This window comes from Bos mutus, chromosome 5 (genome assembly GCF_027580195.1).
Source record: "Bos mutus isolate GX-2022 chromosome 5, NWIPB_WYAK_1.1, whole genome shotgun sequence".
In the NCBI taxonomy this organism is placed as follows: domain Eukaryota; kingdom Metazoa; phylum Chordata; class Mammalia; order Artiodactyla; family Bovidae; genus Bos; species Bos mutus.
In genome coordinates this window covers 5,881,618-5,894,733 of record NC_091621.1, presented here as the reverse complement: position 1 = coordinate 5,894,733, position 13,116 = coordinate 5,881,618, and the positions used below count along the sequence as shown (strand labels likewise).

The following is a 13,116-nucleotide window of genomic DNA, read 5'->3' as shown; positions in this document are numbered from 1 at the left end:
ATTTTTGCCTACTTTTGTTCTTTTTTTTCTTTTGCCAGACTCCTTGAACTTTGTCACCTCAAGTTGGGAAGACTATGGGTTTTCTACCACATGAGATTGGGGAATTCCATTAAGAAAAAGAAGCCACAAATTTTGCCATTCTTACCCACTGCAGTTATGGTCTCTTAAGGGAGATACCAAGGGAACATTTCATGCAAAGATGGGCTCAATAAATGACAGAAATGGTAGGGACCTAACAGAAGCAGAAGATACTAAGAAGAGGTGGCAAGAATACACAGAAGAAAGAACTGTACAAAAAAGATCTTCATGACCCAGATAATCACAAAGGTGTGATCACTCACACTTACCTAGAGCCAGACATCCTGGAATGTGAAGTCAAGTGGGCCTTAGGAAGCATCACTACGAACAAAGCTAGTGGAGGTGATGAAATTCCAGTTGAGCTATTTCAAATTTTAAAAGATGATACTGTGAAAGTGCTGCACTCAATATGTCAGCAAATTTGGAAAACTCAGCACTGGCCACAGGACTGGAAAAGGTCAATTTTCATTCCAATCCCAAAGAAAGGTAATGCCAAAGAATGCTCGACAACCGCACAATTGCACTTATCTCACATGCTAGTAAAGAAATGCTCAAATTTCTCCAAGCCAGGCTTCAGCAATACGTGAACCATGAACTTCCAGATGTTCAAGCTAGTTTTAGAAAAGGCAGAGGAATCAGAGATCAAATTGCCAACATCCACTGGATCATTGAAAGAGCAAGAGAGTTCCAGAAAAACATCTATTTCTGCTTTATTGACTATGCCAAAGCCTTTGACTGTGTGGATCACAATAAACTGTGGGAAATTCTAAAAGAGATCAGAATACCAGAGCACCCGACCTGCCTCTTGAGAAACATGTATGCAGGTCAGGAAGCAACAGTTAGAACTGGATATGGAACAACAGATTGGTTCCAAATAGGAAAAGGAGTACATCAAGGCTGCATATTGTCACCCTGATTATTTAACTTATATGCAGAGTACATCATGAGAAGCTGTGGGCTGGAGGAAGCACAAGCTAGAATCAAAATTGTGGGGAGAAATATCAATAACCTCAGATATGCAGATGACACCATTCTTATGGCAGAAAGTGAAGAAGAACTAAAGAGCTTCTTAATGAAAGTGAAAGAAGAGAGTGAAAAAGTCGGCTTAAAACTCAACATTTAGAAAACGAAGATCATGGCATCCGGTCCCATCACTTCATGGCAAATAGATGGGGAAACAGCGGAACGGTGGCTGACTTTATTATTATGGGCTCCAAAATCACTGCAGATGGTGATTGCAGCCATGAAATTAAAAGACGGTTGCTCCTTGGAAGGAAAGTTATGACCAACCTAGACAGCATATTAAAAAGCAGAGACATTACTTTGCTAACAAAGGTCCTTCTAGTCGAGGCTATGGTTTTTCCAGTGGTCATGTATGGATGTGAGAGTTGGACTATAAAGAAAGCTGAGCGCCAAAGAATTGATGCTTTTGAACTGTGGTGTTGGAGAAGACTCTTGAGAGTCCCTTGGACTGCAAGGAGATCCAGCCAGTCCATCCTAAAGGAGATTAGTCCTGGGTGTTCATTGGAGGGACTGATATTGAAGCTGAAACTCCGATACTTTGGCCACCTGATGCAGAGAGCTGACTCATTTGAAAAGACCCTGATGCTGGGATAGATTGAGGGCAGGAGGAGAAGAGGACGACAGAGGATAAGATCGTTGGATGGCATCACCGACACAATGGACATGGGTTTGGGTGGACTCCGGGAGTTGGTGTTGGACAGGGAGGCCTGGCGTGCTGTGGTTCATGAGGTTGCAAAGAGTTGGACACGACTGAGCAACTGAACTGAAGGGTAAACTCTAGTTTCTAGTTGGTTTTGTAGGCTTTCAATAATCTACAAATAATCTATTATCCTGATTTTATAACTGTTATTCTCTGAGAAGGTTCACAACTGAATTGGGAACACTATTACAATGTTACATGCTTGAAATATTTAATAATAAAACTTAATATGCTAAAATACACACACACCCTAATATATTTCTGAATTGTCAGGGGTGAAGCATATGCTTATAATCCTGATTGTGATGATGGTTTCACAGGTACATACTATGTATTGAAACTCATCAAACTGAAGACTGAATTTGTCTGGTTTCTTGTAGATTGATTATACCTCAAAAAAGCTATAAAGAAGAGGAGAGAGCTTAAAAATCTAGTTGATTAAAACAGTTCTTGATTAAACTTAAGCAGTTCCACTCCACAAAATTATGACTATGGGTTAGTAGTTATAACTTAAGAAATATATCTTAAAATTAAGATTAATAATAGGAATTTGCACTCTTAATTGTATCTAACAGTGAGGGTAAGACAATAACATAAAATTTAGAATTATGCCAAATTTAGGAAAAAATACTGAGACTGTAACAGTACCTACATTATGTCAGAGTTATTAATGTCATTATTGGGGACTTTCTTTTTTTAATTTAGAAGTTTTACAGTTTGAATGGAAAGTCTAATGTAAAATTATTATGGAAAGAGGTTTTTTCCAACTTTATATGCCTCCACTGGAATGTAAGCTCAAAGAAGGCAGGAACATTTTCCAGTTTGTTTATTACAGATTCCCTAGCACACGGACCACCATTTGGCATATAGAAAAGGCTCAAAAATATTTTTTCAATTAATGAATTTAAAAGGTAGAATTTTTCAACATAACTTCAGAGAACCAAGGTTTGAGGCAACAAAAATAGCAATTTGCTCCCAGAAAATAGTTTTAAAAGCTTAAAAAAAAAATCCTACTATCATTGCTGCTGCTAAGTCGCTTCAGTCATGTCCGACTCTGTGCAACCCCAGAGAGAGCAGCCCCGTCCCTGGGATTCTCCAGGCAAAAACACTGGAGTGGGTTGCCATTGCCTCCTCCAATGCATGAAAGTGAAAAGTAAAAGTGAAGTCGCTCAGTCGTGTCCAACTCCTAGCGACCCCATGGACTGCAGCCTACCAGGGTCCTCCGTCCATAGGATTTGCCAGGCAAGAGTACTGGAGTGGGTTGCCATTGCTTTCTCCGCCTACTATCATTAGGACAGTGAATATCATTCCTGACTCTTTAGCATTCAGAAGCAGAAAATTTTAGACCTCAGATAACAGAACTTAAACTCAGCAATTTATAGAACCACTGTATTTGGTTTATTTTTCAATTATAGACTACTGCTATATATTTATAAGAATATCTACTCTAACATATATCTACTGTTGAAAAGATAAAAATCTAGGAAAAAATTTTCAAGTTAATCATTATACCTTTAGAGATAAATTTTGACTAAAGTAAGGAGGGTGAGATAAAGTCAATTTGGATTCACTGTTATGAAATCTCCCTTGTTGAAACAGGAAATCTATTTTATTGGAATATCTTTTTTATCTGTGAACATTGAATCTTTAGCTTTATAAAACAACAAATTTTATATACAACTGACCTTTGACAGATGGGGTGAGCAGGCTATATCTGATATCTCGTGTTTTAAATTCTCTATCTTTATAGGCCTTTCTTAAAATCCTATAAGTTCATTTAACCTATTTCTATTGCAGACAATCATAAAAATGAGAAAAGACTACTTCATGGAGCAAAAGATTAAAGTAATCATAGACTAGCCTTCTACAGCTATAATGATTTTTACTCCTACTTTCACAAATGAAAATAAATAGATCATCGAAAAATTAGAAAATGTATAGAAGAATTATATTTTGACCATAGATGGAAGAGGTGACTTTCAAATAGTGCTTGTTTAAAGTTAAAAAAAATTACATTCGTCCAACCTTCTTCCTGGAACCAGGGAGTACAGTCAGCAGTCTGCTACAGCATCCCAATTATAAACAGGCAACCAAATTAAGGTGGTGGCAGGTCGGGCATAAGAGAAAATGATGAGGATTTCATAGGTGGAACTGACAGACTAGTCAATAACTAGATAGAGGGAGGGTAAGTGATTGTAACGAAAATAAACTGACAAGGCAGACAGAAAGCTGTCTTACTTGTTAGGTAAGAGAAGACGAGTTTAGCTTTGAAACTACACTGCAGTGAGTGGTGCAGATAGTTGAAAATTTCAGCCTGGGAGTCAGCAGAGACTGGAGATGCAAATCTGAGAATCAGGATGTGTTAGCGGTGGTGGACTACAATTATTGATGGAGAACATGGAAGACAAGGCACTGAAACTTCAAGAAAATCTCACATGCAGAGAATGAGCAAAGAAGAAGTAAGAAGCGGTGAAAGAGGTGAGAGGGTAGCACAGTGTGGGGTCTCAAAATCAAGAGTAATAAAAATTTCAGGTAGGCTGTTTCAGAACAGTCGGTGAAGAGTCTCTAGAAGGTGAGGCTTTGGGGGTTTTGTTGTTAAGAAGTGATTAACTTGGAATTGCTTTAACAGCAAATAGGGCTTCCCTGGTGACTCAGATGGTAAAACAATCCGCCTGCAATGCAGGAGACCCAGGTTCGATCCCTGGGTTGGGAAGATCCCCTGGAGAAGACCATGGCAACCCACTCCAGTATTCTTGCCTGAAGAATTCCATGGACAGAGGAGCCTGGTGGGCTATAGTCCATGGGGTCACAAAGAGTCAGACACAACTGAGGAACTAACACACACACACAGAGCTTTGGAGCTGGACTACAAGTTGATAAAGATTCTCCAGTACTCTACCAGAATGGCAGTATTCTACCTAGAAAACCTGAAGTCAGATTCTCTAAGCAATTAAAATATCACAAGCTAGATGAATATCTTCTAGTCATGTCAGCCATGTCATCTAAGCTTGATGCCACAAGTGACTACTTTTCCCTCTTCTAACTTGGCTATTCTTAACCCTCTCAAATTTAGAGAATATTTCAACTCTTTACTTTAGTTAATCCATCAGCCAATTCTGTCAACTCCCCCTAGAAAATGAGTTTTGGACTCCAACTATGTCTCACTACATCCTCTGCTTGCACCCACCCTGATCCAAGCCAACCTCATTTCTAGTCTGCAGTACTATTGCAATGGACTCTCAACTTGTCTCCCTGCTTTAATTCTTGGCTTCCTACTGCTCTGTTGCAACACAACAGTCAAAATAATCTCTTAAAAATACCTGTCAGATCACACCACTCAACTGCTTAAAATCTTCCAAAGGCTTCCCATTCACACAATAGCCAAAGTCCCCACAGTGACCCACCAGGTGATCTCGCATCCTGTGATTTCCCCCTTCTCTCACTTGGTCCCAACCCTATCGGCCTCCACGCCACTCATTTAACAGGGTGGTTCTCAAACTCCGATGTGTATCACAATCATCTGGAAAGACTGTTCAAATACAGATGGTAAGCCACACCCCAGAATTTCTGACTCAGTAGCTTTGGAGTGGGGCTGAGAACTTGCTATTCTAACAAGATGCTAACACTAATGTTCTGAAGACCGCATTTTGAGAACTACTGATCCAACAGTGGCCCTGCCTCGGGCCCTGGGACATGTCATCTTACCTCTAATAGCCTCAAAAAATAAAACTAAACAAATTAGTAGATGGAAAAGTAGTAATTCATGACATCAAACTTTAATAACATGGTTTATTCATCTCTTTATGCTATTTTAATTGCTTAGAGAACTGAATAATTTCTTTAGTTTATGACTCAGATATCTTATAATCAGTGACACAATTCTTGACCTATGGAAGACAGCAACTCCACCCCAATCTTTCCAATGAAAGGCCCAGCTAAATGACCCTGCAGTAACGACCTTGTGCTGAGCTTCTATTCAGCTTTGGAGTTCTCCTGTCTTAAATATGAACAGAAAAATAAATATAACTAGACATATGATAAAACGTTCTAATATAAAATATAGTCACAACAAATAAAGTTCAAATAAAAAGACGAAATTCAGCTTTAATGGTAATGGGTGTATGTGTGCTAAGTCGCTTCACTTAGTCGTGTCCGACTCTTCGTGACACCATGGGCTGCAGCCTGCCAGGCTCCTCTGTCCATGGGACTCTCCAGGCAAGAATACTGGAGTGGGTTGCCATGCCCTCCTTCAGGGGATCTTCCTCACCCAGGCATCAAACCCACGTCTCTTATGTCTCGTACATTGGCAGGTGGGTTCTTTACCACTAGCACCACCTGGGAAGCCCCTTAATGGTAATACATGATCAAATTAAACAATTTAACTTGCAGCATATTCTTTTTTAATCAGATTCCCTACAGCATGGCCTATTTTAAAGTGGATTGGTATGTTTAATCTATTATTTGAATCTAAACAAATGCTGGGTAATGCTCAATAATGTCACTTTTAGAAACATATTTTTTGTGGTAAGTTAGTCAAAATTTCAATTTTCCTGGCAAACTTATCAAGCTGCTTAAATGTTTGTATGCCTAACTATATTCATCAGAACGAAGTTCATTTTCTAGCAAAATGAAAGTAAAACCATCTTTTAACTCTCATTCTAATAACTTTCTTTTCCCTTAAATGTTGACACTCTTGTTTTTCAAGAACTCTTCTTTATTCACATCTCCTGCCAAAAACCCTTTTGGAATGAGTTCTATCTAGGTAACCTACCAGCTCTTAAGACAGTTACAAGTGTGGATCACTGGGAAAAGATGGAAGATTAAACACATGTAATTTCACTAACTTGGAAAACTACATAACTAGTAAAACTACATAAACATACTGTTGTTTTTTAAGACAAAAGTTCAAGATATAGTAGCTTTTAAACACATGCCACACATTCCAGTTGGATGCCAAATGTTAAAAAACAATATTCAGCTGACAGCAATGTCACCATTACACGATGAACTTCTGGAATATTAGAACAAATGTGAAATTTAATGAAATTTTAAAAATCTTATTGCTGCTGTTGTTGTTTAGTCACTCAGCTGTGTCCTACTCTTTTGCACCCCATGGACTGTAGCCCATCAGACTCCTCTGTCCATGGGATTTCCAGGCAAGAATACTGGAGTGGGTTGCCATTTCCTTCTCCAGAGGATCTTCCCAGCCCAGAGACTGAACCTGTGTCTCTTACACTGCAGGCAGATTCTTTACCACTGAGCCACCAACTGGGGAGCCCAAAAATCTTATTTTATTTCTAAATTTTTTAGAAATAATTTCTTAGCACTGAGGGCTGCTAGACTGATCTTGTGGCCATTATACTTCATAGCTGTAATACTATGCAGATGCCCACTTTCAAATGAAGTCATTAGAGAATCAAGATTTGTTTTTGGCTAGTTTTGCCAGTCTAGATACTGCTGAGAATGATGGTGTTATCAAATTATTAGGCTTTCTCTCCTAAACAGGAAAAGAAATATAATTGATAAAGGACTTCTATACTCTTTAATTTCCAGGTTTGATGTTTTGGTTAATAGTAATGATGCATTTTCATTGAAATAATTCCATAAACTGAAATTTTGTATATTGCTTCATGATGATGCTTTCTAAATATTTTCAGAGTCAAAGGAATGTTGCCTTAACACATTTTTAAATTTTAATATTTTACACATACTTACTGCTTCACATGATCACTTGAGAAAAATCTGCGTTTAAATTTTGGATCTTTTCAAAGTGTAACAATGGAGTGATGTGTCTGGCTTCCAAGACATCAAAAAAGTAATGAAATTTCATTAGTATCTCAGCTTTTATTGAATTCATGACAATTTTAGTCCCTTCTCAAGAGTAGGATAGTAGGATAGAGATCATGTAAGAATAATTTGTATACTCAAGGTGCATCCATTTGGGTACTTAAGATGTTTCCAATAAAAGAACTGCTTTTCTGTAAGCAATCACTGATTATTAGTAAGTCCTGAGACTGTTGCCTTCAGTGTGTACTAGTAAGGCTATTTTATCCAAGCAATCCTTCTTAATATATAACTTTCCCCCCTTGTTTTTATATCTTACTAAAGTACATCACAAGGCAGCTTTGAAATCCCTTCTATGTCATGTAATTTTCCTTAGGCCAGAAGTTTTGAATCTGTAAAAGGGACTCCAGCTTTGAGAACCATAGCTTAGAAGGCCCCACTTTGGTCCTCCATTAGCCGTGCCCCTTTCAACAGGGTGAAGAGTGCATGGGACCCAAGCAGTGTGCCCACTCAACACTTGTGCCTCATCCCCTTCTAAGCCACACTTCAGATACCTAGGACCATAGAAGTCCATGACCAAACAGCCTTGAGTCCAATTCCAGGGCCTCTTCCTGAAGCCAATCCTCCTGAAGACAGGCCATGCCACCTCTGGTGCATGCCCAAACCCAGGAGTGCTCAGAGGCTGGCTGGCTGTTGAGGGTGTAGATGGATGTGAGGTCTGAGGGATGTGTGAGGTCTCCCACAGTGCAGACCATAGAGCCAAGGGTGGGGAATGAAGTGGGGCAGGGCTCAGACCAGGAACTGGCTCCTTCCACAACACTGTGTTCCAAAGCAGAACCCAAGGAGTCCAAGAAGTATAAATTTGATGTTGGACTTTCAGATTGTCAGAGGAAACATTTGCAAAGGTGGAAAGATGGAGATTTTTTTTAATGTGTAAGCTTGTTGTATAATTTTAAACTAAGTACACATATGGCTACATGGGCCTCTGTTTTTATTCCTGCCCCAGGCTCAACTGTGAAAGTGAATCTGTACAGAATGCCTTTAAACATCTGATACTATTACACTGACATCATTATACTGATCAGATACAATAGTAAACTGGAATGGTCTTTTCCCAGATTTTGATATGCCTGACTCACTTTTATCATTCAGGTTCCTTGGTAGCTCAGCTGGTAAAGAATCCGCCTGCAATGCAGGAGACCCCGGTTCGATTCCTGGGTTGGGAAGATCCCTGGAGAAGGGATTGACTACCCACTCCAGTATTCTTGGGCTTCCCTGGTGGCTCAACTGGTAAAGAATCCACCCACAATGTGTGAGACCTGCATTTGATCCCTGGGGTGGGAAGATCCCCTGGAGAAGGGAAAGGCTACCACTTCAGTATTCTGGCCTGGAGAATTCCATCGACTGTATAGTCCATTGGGTCGCAAAGAGTCAGACATGACTGAGCGACTTTCACTTTCCATTTTCCAGCTTACACACCACCTGAGAGAATTTGTCCCTAACCACCTAATATAAAACAGCTCTTGTGAATCATGCTTCATCACATTACCCTGTTTTATGTTCTTTAATGCCTCTACCAATATCTGAAATTATTTATGTAAATTCTACCATAGCAGAGACCATGCCTGCCTTGTTATTCATCTGCAAACTCGTGGATTCTTATCTAGTGCTATGAGTTATAATTTGGAAATATCATTATTTATTTTGTTGCTCGAATTGTCCCAGATCTGGTTTGTATGTTACCCTTTCATCATCACCTATCATTCTTTGTTTGTTTCTTCTAGCATTTCTTTACTTTATGGCACAAGATGTTCCAGGGTCATTTTGAACTTTTATGTTCAAATCTAAGGAACTCCAGCTTCTATTATTCTCCAGTTCTTTTACTACTCAATAATGTAAAATTAAAGACTAGACTAAAGTGAATTTACAAAATAATTCTATGTGGTTTGGTTCCAACTGATACCTCTGTATATTAACTCCAACTAACTACAGAGATAACCAAATATACATATTTGTGGTTATACAAATATAACCACACGGTTATATTTACAAATAATATTTTTTTAATATAAAAAGTTAAGTTTTAAAACATACATACCCCAAATATAGTATAGTGGTACTAAGACCAAGACCATAGGAGAGCATTTTTACAATGTAGAGGAGGAGATTATTCAGTTCAGTTAAGTTCAGTTGCTCAGTCGTGTCTGACTCTTTGCGACCCCATGAATGGCAGCACGCCAGGCCTCCCTGTCCATCACCAACTCCCAGAGTCTACCCAAACTCATGTCCATCGAGTTGGTGATGCCATCCAACCATCTCATCCTCTGTTGTCCCTTCTCCTCCTGCCCTCAATCTTTGCCAGCATCAGGGTCTTTTCAAATGAGTCAGCTCTTCCCATCAGGTGGCCAAAGTATTGGAGTTTCAGCTTCAACATCAGTCCTTCCAATGAACACCCAGGACTGATCTGCTTTAGGATGGACTGGTTGGATCTCCTTGCAGTCCAAGGGACTCTCAAGAGTCTTCTCCAACACAACAGTTCAAAAGCATCAATTCTTTGGCGCTCAGCTTTCTTTTTAGTCCAACTCTCACATCCATACATGACTACTGGAAAAACCATAGCCTTGACTAGACGCCAGTACTCTGGCCACCTCATGCAAAGAGTTGACTCACTGGAAAAGATTCTGATGCTGGGAGGGATTGGGGGCAAGAGGAGAAGGGGACGACAGAGGATGAGATGGCTGGATGGCATCACTGACTCGATGGACGTGAGTCTCAGTGAACTCCGGGAGTTGGTGATGGACAGGGAGGCCTGGTGTGCTGCAATTCATGGGGTCACAAAGAGTTGGATATGACTGAGCGACTGATCTGATCTGATCTGACTAGATGGACCTTTGTTGGCAAAGTAATGTCTCTGCTTTTTAATATGCTGTCTAGGTTAATCATAACTTTCCTTCCAAGTAGTAAGCATCTTTTAATTTCATGGCTGCAATCATCATCTGCAGTGATTTTTGGAGCCCATAAAAATAAAGTCAGCCACTGTTTCCACTGTTTCCCCATCTATTTGCCATACAGTGATGGGACCAGATGCCATGATCTTAGTTTTCTGAATGTTGAACTTTAAGCCAACTTTTTCACTCTCCTCTTTCACTTTCATCAAGAGGCTCTTTGGTTCTTCTTCACTTTCTGCCATAAGGGTGGTGTCATCTGCATATCTGAGGTTATTGATAATTCTCCCAGCAATCTTGATTCCAGCTTGTGTTTCCTCCAGCCCAGAGTGTCTCATGATGTACTCTGCATATAAGTTAAATAAGCAGGGTGACAATATGCAGCCTTGACATACTCCTTTTCCTATTTGGAACCAGTCTGTTGTTCCATGTCCAGTTCTAACTGTTGCTTCCTGACCTGAATACAGGTTTCTCAATAGGCAGGTCAGGTGGTCTGGTATTCTGATCTCTTTTAGAATTTCCCACAGTTTATTGTGATCCACACAGTCAAAGGCTTTGGCATAGTCAATAAAGCTGAAATAGATGTTTTTCTGGTGTGCTGAGAAGAGCTACCCCAGGCCCGAGGCCAGGGGCGGCGGCTGAGAGGAGCTACCCCAGGCCTGAGGTAAGGAGCAGCAGCTGAGCTTTGCTGGAGCAGCCGTTAAGAGATACCCCACATCCAAGGTAAGAGAAACCCAAGTAAGATGGTAGGCACTGAGAGAGGGCATCAGAGGGCAGACACACTGAAACCACAATCACAGACAACAGGACAATCTGATCACACGGACCACAGTCTTGTGTAACTCAATGAAACTAAGCCATGCCATGTGGAGCCACCCAAGACAGACGGGTCATGGTGGAGAGGTCTGACAAAATGTGGTCCACTGGAGAAGGAGATTATTAGGGTTTTGCTATTGTGTTTATTTACTGGTTTTATAAACTCAGACACAGTTATTCTGTACAAGTAAAAGGAAAAGTTCTGGAATATGACTTATTTCACCACATACTACCTCTGTGTCTTCAGGAAAGTTACTCAATTGTTCAAAGCCTCAGTTCCTCCTCTGTAAAACAGGAAGAGTGTTTATCTCATAGGGTTTGTTATAAGACATCCTAAAGCAGTTAGCACACTGCTGGCACATTATGCGCACGTGTTAAGTCCCTTTAGTCATGCCGACTCTTTCCAACTCTATAAGCCTGCCAGGCTCCTCAGTCCGTGGGAGTCTCTAGGCATGAATACTGGACTGGGTTGCCACTTTCTTCTCCAGGGGATCTTTCCGACCCAGGGATCGAACTCATATCTCCTGTCTCCTGCACTGTCAGGTGGGTTCTTTATCACTAGTGCCACCTGGGAAGCCCGGCACATTATGAGAACTCACTAATACCCAGCACTTCATTATTGCCTGGACGGAGTATAGCTATATGACCTTTATATATAAGCAAACGGCTTATAAGTTTCCATTGGGTATATGTAGCAGTTCTTGAAAAAGCAAATAATAATGTTAATAAAACATTACTTAATGCATTTCCTTTCCAAGCATCTGTTTCACTCAAGAAAACTTAGGGATCTCACAGCTGCCTGGAGAAAAATGAGGAGAGGGGAGAAGGAGGAAAAGGGGGCTTCTAGCTAAACACAGTTGTTCAGCTTCCACATCTTCATTACCCTTAGATACACAAATGTTTTTTCCTAGTTCACAGACAGATTCATAGGCTGCATCTTCTTTAAAGGAAAAAACAAACCTCATATACTAACAGCACTGCAATCAGTAATGACAGCTTAGTTAATTTGGGGCTAACATTCAATGTGGTGCTGGAAAAGACTCTTGAGAGTCCCTTGGACTGCATGGAGATCAAACCAGTCAATCCTAAAGGAAATCAACCCTGAATATTCACTGGAAGGACTGATGCTGAAGCTGAAGCTCCAATACTTTGGCCACCTGATGCAAAGAGCCAACTCATTAGAAAAGACCCTGATGCTAGGGAAAGACTGAAGGCAAAGGAGAAGAGGGTGGCAGAGGATGAGATGGTTAGACAGCATCACCAACTCAATGGACACGTATTTTAGCAAACTCCATGATACAGGGGAGGACAGAAGAGCCCGGGGTGCTACAGTCTACAGGGTCACAAAGAGTTGGACATGACTTAGCAACTGAACAACAACAGTAACGTTCAATGGGCTGATGGTTCACTGAAGTGAGCCTCACTAGCTACATGGATTAATGATAATTTGGTTCCACGATGGTGGAACCCCCAAAGAATATTATAGTGAGAAAACAAAATCCTTTTTGTCTACTAAAAAAAAAAAACTCAGAACCCTGCTAGTGGCAGTATTTTTAAAAGTGTTTAATGTTTCTGGATGACTGTTTTCTAGTATGTGGCTAAAGCCATAAGAGTATGCTTTTTTCCTCCCCTGAACAATAATTTCATCTTAGAATTTGCCCAAAAGAAATTAGAGTATATAACTGTATATACAAGAATAGTCATAACAGTAAACATTAAAAAGAACCTACATATTCAATAACAGATTAAATCCCAGTAGAGCTATACAAC

The 13,116-nt window shown here is 40.1% G+C and overlaps 1 protein-coding gene across 5 annotated transcripts in view; it reads right to left on the bottom strand.

Moving 5' to 3' along the window:
• SLC41A2 (solute carrier family 41 member 2) overlaps positions 1-13,116 on the bottom strand; it is a 142,870-nt gene that overhangs the window by 71,626 nt on the left and 58,128 nt on the right. The window lies entirely within an intron of this gene.